Source organism: Corythoichthys intestinalis, chromosome 11, assembly GCF_030265065.1.
Source record: "Corythoichthys intestinalis isolate RoL2023-P3 chromosome 11, ASM3026506v1, whole genome shotgun sequence".
In the NCBI taxonomy this organism is placed as follows: Eukaryota; Metazoa; Chordata; class Actinopteri; order Syngnathiformes; family Syngnathidae; genus Corythoichthys; species Corythoichthys intestinalis.
This window is the reverse complement of record NC_080405.1, coordinates 8,749,690-8,755,739: the sequence shown is the minus strand read 5'-3', so window position 1 is coordinate 8,755,739 and position 6,050 is coordinate 8,749,690.

Below are 6,050 nucleotides of genomic sequence, written 5' to 3'. Positions count from 1 at the left end.
GGGAGTCAGCAAGGAACGAAAACTACGAGGAGGATTAAGTCAACAAAAGGAGGGTGGCGGACACGGCCTACTATCGGTCCTCAGCTATTCCCTATCTTCTGGATCGAATCAACTGAATAAACTAATTACTGAATAATGAACTAGTCTACTGGATCTAATCAACATAACGAGCACATTGCCTTGATCGACTATGGACTGTTGGGAAAATAAACAATCAGAGGGGATGTTATTATTAAAAGAAAATATTTTTTAAAAACTTGTAATCATTATGCAATCTGAATGTCAAAAATTGATATTCAATATTTTCTGCGTCCTACGTGGTATACTGGGGACGGGTTTCAATAAGCTCTCCCGTCAGCCCTTTTCTTTTCGGGTTGAATTAATTGTAAACACATATAAATGCTGTATGTTTGTTTGGATTTGTCATGTCTGAAGGGAAAATAAATAAATAAATTTTAAAAATTTTTAAAAGTATGCACTGGCCGAACAGAGGTTTTTGCGCCATCCGAGAGGACAGGACAAGCGAGTGGTACATCCAGACGTGAACATATTACCCCCGTGCTATGTTCAATCCACTGGCTTCCAGTTGATTTTAGAATCGATTTTAATTTTTTTTACTTTTAATTTATTAATTTATTTATTTTTTAACTTTACTTTTTTTCTAAATTCGATTAATTGAGTTCATCGGTCGAAACTTGAACAGTGGGGTGATCGATCTTTTGCGGTTGATGTCACCAAGCTGTGGAATAGCCTGTCCCCTGATGTCCACACCATCACTAATCTAGGCTTTTTTTAAATCCAGGTAAAAAAGCCACTTTTTTAGACTAGCTTTTTCTCCCAACTGGACTAGCCTGGTTGTTAGGGTTTAAATGTGTTTGGATTTGATTTGTTTTATAGTTTATTATGTTTTCCTCAATTTTATTGTATAATTATTTCCATCCTTTTATATACATTGCTGGCCAAAAGTATTGGCACCCATGCAATTCTGTCAGATAATGCCCAATTTCTTCTAAAAAATGATTGCAATTACAAATGCTTTGGTAGTAATATCGTCATTTATTTTGCTTGCAATGAAAAAAACACAAAAGACAATGGGGAAAATTTTAAATCATTATCATTTTACACAAAACTGCATAAATGGGCCGGACAAAAGTATTGGCACCCTTTGAAAAATTATGTGACGGTTCTTTAATGTGTGTAATTAACAGCACCTGTTACTTACCTGTGGCACATAACAGGTGGTGGCAATAACTAAATCACACTTGCAGCTAGTTAAAGTGGATTAAAGTTGATGCAACCCCTGTCCTGTGTGCACTACGTTGAGCATGGAGAAGAAAAGAAAGAAGACCAAAGAAGTGTCTGAGGACTTGATAAGCCAAATTGTGAAGAACCTGAATGTTCCTGTGTCTACCGTGCGCAGTGTCATCAATAAGGGTAAAGCCAATGGCACTGTGGCTAACCTCCCTAGATGTGGACGGAAAAGAAAAATTGACAAGAGATTTCAACAAAAGATTGTGCGGGTGGTGGATAAAGAACCTCGACCAACATCTGTTAGGTTTTGTGTTTGTTTTCTCCTAGTGTGACTTGTCCCTGTGATTGCCCATTGATTTCACCTGATGTGCCTTCTCCTAGACTATCCTCCTGTGCTCACCTGTTCCTTGTTGTCTCGTTACCCCTTGTCTGCTTGTGTGTATATAAGCTCCCATTTTCTGTTCACTCCTTTGTTGCGTCATTGTCTATGCCCGTCTTTGCCAAAGTTGAGTCCGTTCCACGCCCTCGTGTACCAGTCCCTCTTCTTAAGTAAGTTTTGGTTTGAACATTGCCTTTTTGATCCCTAGTCCTTTTGTTTGTACTTTGTGCTTTTGGTTAGTTATAATTAAAACCATTTTTTGAGTTCTCTGCCACCTGCTTTGCTGCTTTTGTTTTCCTGCGTTTGGGTCCTCACACACCTGCCCGCCCAGCAATCCCTGACAACATCCAAACAAGTTCAAGCTGTCCTGCAGTCCGTGGGTACAACAGTGTCAACCTGTTCTATCCGTAGGCGTCTGAATGAAAAGGTACTCTATGGCAGGATACCCAGGAAGACCCAACTTCTGACCCAGACACATAAAAAAGCCTGGCTGGAGTTTGCCAAAATTTACCTGAGGAAGCCAAAAACGTTTTTGGAAGAATGTAAGACGAAAGCAGAGCTTTTGGGAAAAGGCATCAACATAAGAGTTTACAGGGGGAAAATTCAAAGAAAAGAAGAAAAAGACCCCGTCCCCACTGTCAAACATGGTGAAGGTTCCTTGATGTTTTGGGGATGCTTTGCTACTTTTGGCACTGGACCGTGTGCATGGCATTATGAAGTCTGACGACTTCCAACAAATTTTGCAGCATAATATAGGGCCCAGTGTGAGAAAGCTGGGTCTTCCTCAGAGGTAATGGGTCTTCCAGCAGACCAATGACCCTAAAGACACTTCAAAAAACCACAAGAAAATGGTTTGAGAGAAAGCACTAGAGACTTCTAAAGTGGCCAGCAGAGTCCAGACCTGAATCCCATCACAGGCGGTTTTTCCTATGGGCAATGTGGGCGATCGCCCAGGGCGCAATCTATTTGGGGGCGCACAAGCCCCTTTGAGCAGAATCAAACACACAATCAAAATGAAAATCTGCTAGTTTATTGGACTAATACTGCCCATTTCCACGTCAAGTTATTAGGGTGGACGTTAAGGCGCCCCTTATTTTCATGCCAACTACTGCTGAGAGATGTGAGTGTCAGGGAGGAGCAGAGGGTGATGGGAGGGAGATCAGTTGCTCGTAACTGCAGTGAGTGAGCAGGACAAGTCTCAATCACTGCCAGCAGTAAAGCAAGGAGGGGAGCAGGGTTTCGTACTTGGTACAGCTTTTCACAGGCCACCTCATTATTTTTGTGACAACTTAAAGAAATGGTGATTTTTTTCCAAGAAAGTCCATTAATGGGTCTATCATATTCCTCATTCAATACTCTACAAGAAAAATATAACATATATGCATCTAAAATAATCCTAAACGATTTTATTAGCAATTTTAATACTCCTTTTAGCAAGGTTACTTGGGTATGCGGTATGCCGCTGCGTACGTTCCCATAGCAACCAGTCCTATTATTGTCCTACGTCAAAAGCGCTGCATATTCTGAGAACGAGAATAGGCGTAAGCGTAAGGTGCGCATTTTGAGCAGAGGACGGCCACCCCATCTGTGCGTCCATGAACGAATGTAAGTATTTCCTCTTCATGCCATAAAGTTCTTATGATAAGTTAGAGCCGTCATCAGCGCGACCGTTTCGTGTTTTTCCTGTTACGTCAGCTGGTTGATCCCACTCGTTCTCGCTGCGTCGAGGAGAGCGTTCTTTACTTTATATTCGCATTGCACATTTGCTTTAAGAGGGAAGGTGTTAGTTTAGCATCTTAAAATGATGTTGTACATCCATATGAGTGTAAAGTGCTTAGTTTTCGCCACTTTTATGGCCAAGATGACCGCACGCAGCGCGCACTCGAACCCCCCGCCCCCACCTTCGTGTTCATTTTACTGCACAAATATGTATGAGTGTCACGTGACTCAGAGTGAGTGGGCGGCGATCGGGCCCTTTTTTAATTGGCAAAATGAAAAGTTATCCGTATGGAAATAAAAAAAGAGAAAAAAGCAGAAGAGGAGAAAAGGAAGCAAGACAGCGGTGAGTGTACTATGTTACTGTAGTTTTATGTCCTAATGTAGTGCTTACAGCGGTGAGTGTACTATGTTACTGTAGTTTTATGTCCTAATGTAGTCGAAGCACTGCAGACTAGTAGTGGTAAACCAATTAACTGCCTTAACTTGTTGTAACTAGCTTGTTAGCGTTTGCTAACAGCATTGCAGCATGCTAGCGTTTCTTCATACATAAAGATGTTACCTAGAACATTAAATCAGTGTTTAGAATCACCATAAACACTGATCAGCCAGACTGATAAGATGTTACATGATTCACTTCTGTGCCAGAATGTTATCCTTATTAAGTAAAAGCAATATAACTTGCCAGCTAGTCAATAGAATACGGTATGTGTAAAGGTATGTGTACTAAGCACAATAATAATAATAATAATAATCTGAAGTACATTTTGTTTATTAAGGCAAATGTGTGTAAATAATTAAGGATAGTGTGAAGTGAATGAATAATGCAATGGGGGGGGGGGGGGGGGGGGCACTTTGAGTGTCCAAAAAAACGCTCTATGAGAGCGAGGCTTTATTAGATTTTTATTAAATATGCTATTGCTACAAGTCCAACTGTCCCCCTTACTTGCACAGGCTCAAAGGGCCCCATGTTGCCTGTTGCCTAGGGCCCCCGGGGACCCTTGCTACGCCTCGGGGCGGGGGATAGACTGTTTTAATAAAATAACGTAAAAAACATAACACATTATTCTTGTGTTTGATGTCGGCGGGGGGTAGTTTGGATGGGGGGGGGGGGGGGGGCTGATGGGGTGGTTTGCCCAGGGCGCGAAAGTAGCCAGGACCGCCACTGAATCCATAGAACCCCTGTGGAGAGATCTAAAAAGGCAGTTTGGAGAAGGCATCCTTCAAATCTCAGAGACCTGGAGCAGTTGGCCAAAGAAAAATGGTCTAAAATTCCAGCAGAGCATTGTAAGAAACTCATTGGTGGATAGCGGAAGCGGTTGTTTGCAGTTATTTTTTCTAAAGGTTGTGCTACCAAGTATTAGGCTGAGGGTGCCAATACTTTTGTCCCGTCCATTTTTGGAATTTTGTGTAAAATGACAATGATTTTAAAAATGTGTCCAGTCTCTTTTGTGTTTTTTCATTGCAAGCAAAATAGATGAAGATATTACTACCAAAGCATTTGTAATTACAATCATTTTCTGGGAGAAATTGAGCATTATCTGACAGAATTGCAGGGATGCCAATACCTTAGGCCAGCAGTGTATATAAAAGGATGGAAATTATTAAACAATAAAATTGAGGAAACACAATAAATTATAAAACAAATAAAATCCAAACACATTAAAACCCTAACAACCAGGCTAGCCTAGTCAGGCTTTGTTGTAAAGCACCTTGAGGGGTTTTTGTAAATGGCTATAAAAATAAATTTCATTAGAGAATCATTTGCGTTTCCTTTGAGACTAATTGTCGAGTGGTGGTGGTGGTGGGGGGGGGGGGGGCAAACCTAAACTCATGATACTATGAACCTCGATATGCCAGGGTCACAAAGCAAATGAAGATACAATATCAAAAAATGTTTAAAAATATAAAGTATAAAATAAAAACCTATTTATTTTTGTTTCAGTTGTAAATAAAGAAACATAAGGTCTGTGAGTCATCTCACATTTTGTGGATTTCGGCCAGTGAAATTATATTAGCTAAAGCTAGTGAAATACTTTCCGAAAAATAATAATAATGATCAAATAAAAATGAATAACAAAATGGTGCATTTTGTATTTTGTTCATATAGTAACACAAACACACTCATATGATTTTCTTAAACAAATAGCCAGTCATAGAATTCTTAATGCTGTTTCCTTCTTGGGCTTCAAGACCTCTTGCCTCCCAGTTCACTGCTAATTATTTCTTCAGTTATTGTTCCAGTTACTGAATCACTAATTGCTAGTTATGCTATTTAGTTTGTTGTTGTGTAATCATATTAGTTTTGAAAACCTGAGTTTGTAAAGGGGAGGGCAAACTTTTCCACAAAAGTCCGCAGAGGGTGCGGGTGTTTGTCAAACCCATTAAGAGATCACCTTTTCACCAATCTGGTGTTTTACAATTGCAATCGGTGATTGCAGTCAGGTGCTTCTTGTTTCTGCTGAAACCTCATTGGTTAAACTGTCCGTGCTGGATGAGTTGGAACAAAGACCGGGACCCACTGCGGACCTCGAGGAATGGTATGCCCACCCCTGAATTTGAATAACATTTAGATCTAATGACCTGCCATTACTTGTCACTGCTTGTGGAGTGGATGGCATTGGCGGAGTTTGATTTTTGTGGCCGATAATTATCGGCCAATGACGGCAATTATGACGTCACACAGATAATCCAGATTTTAAAA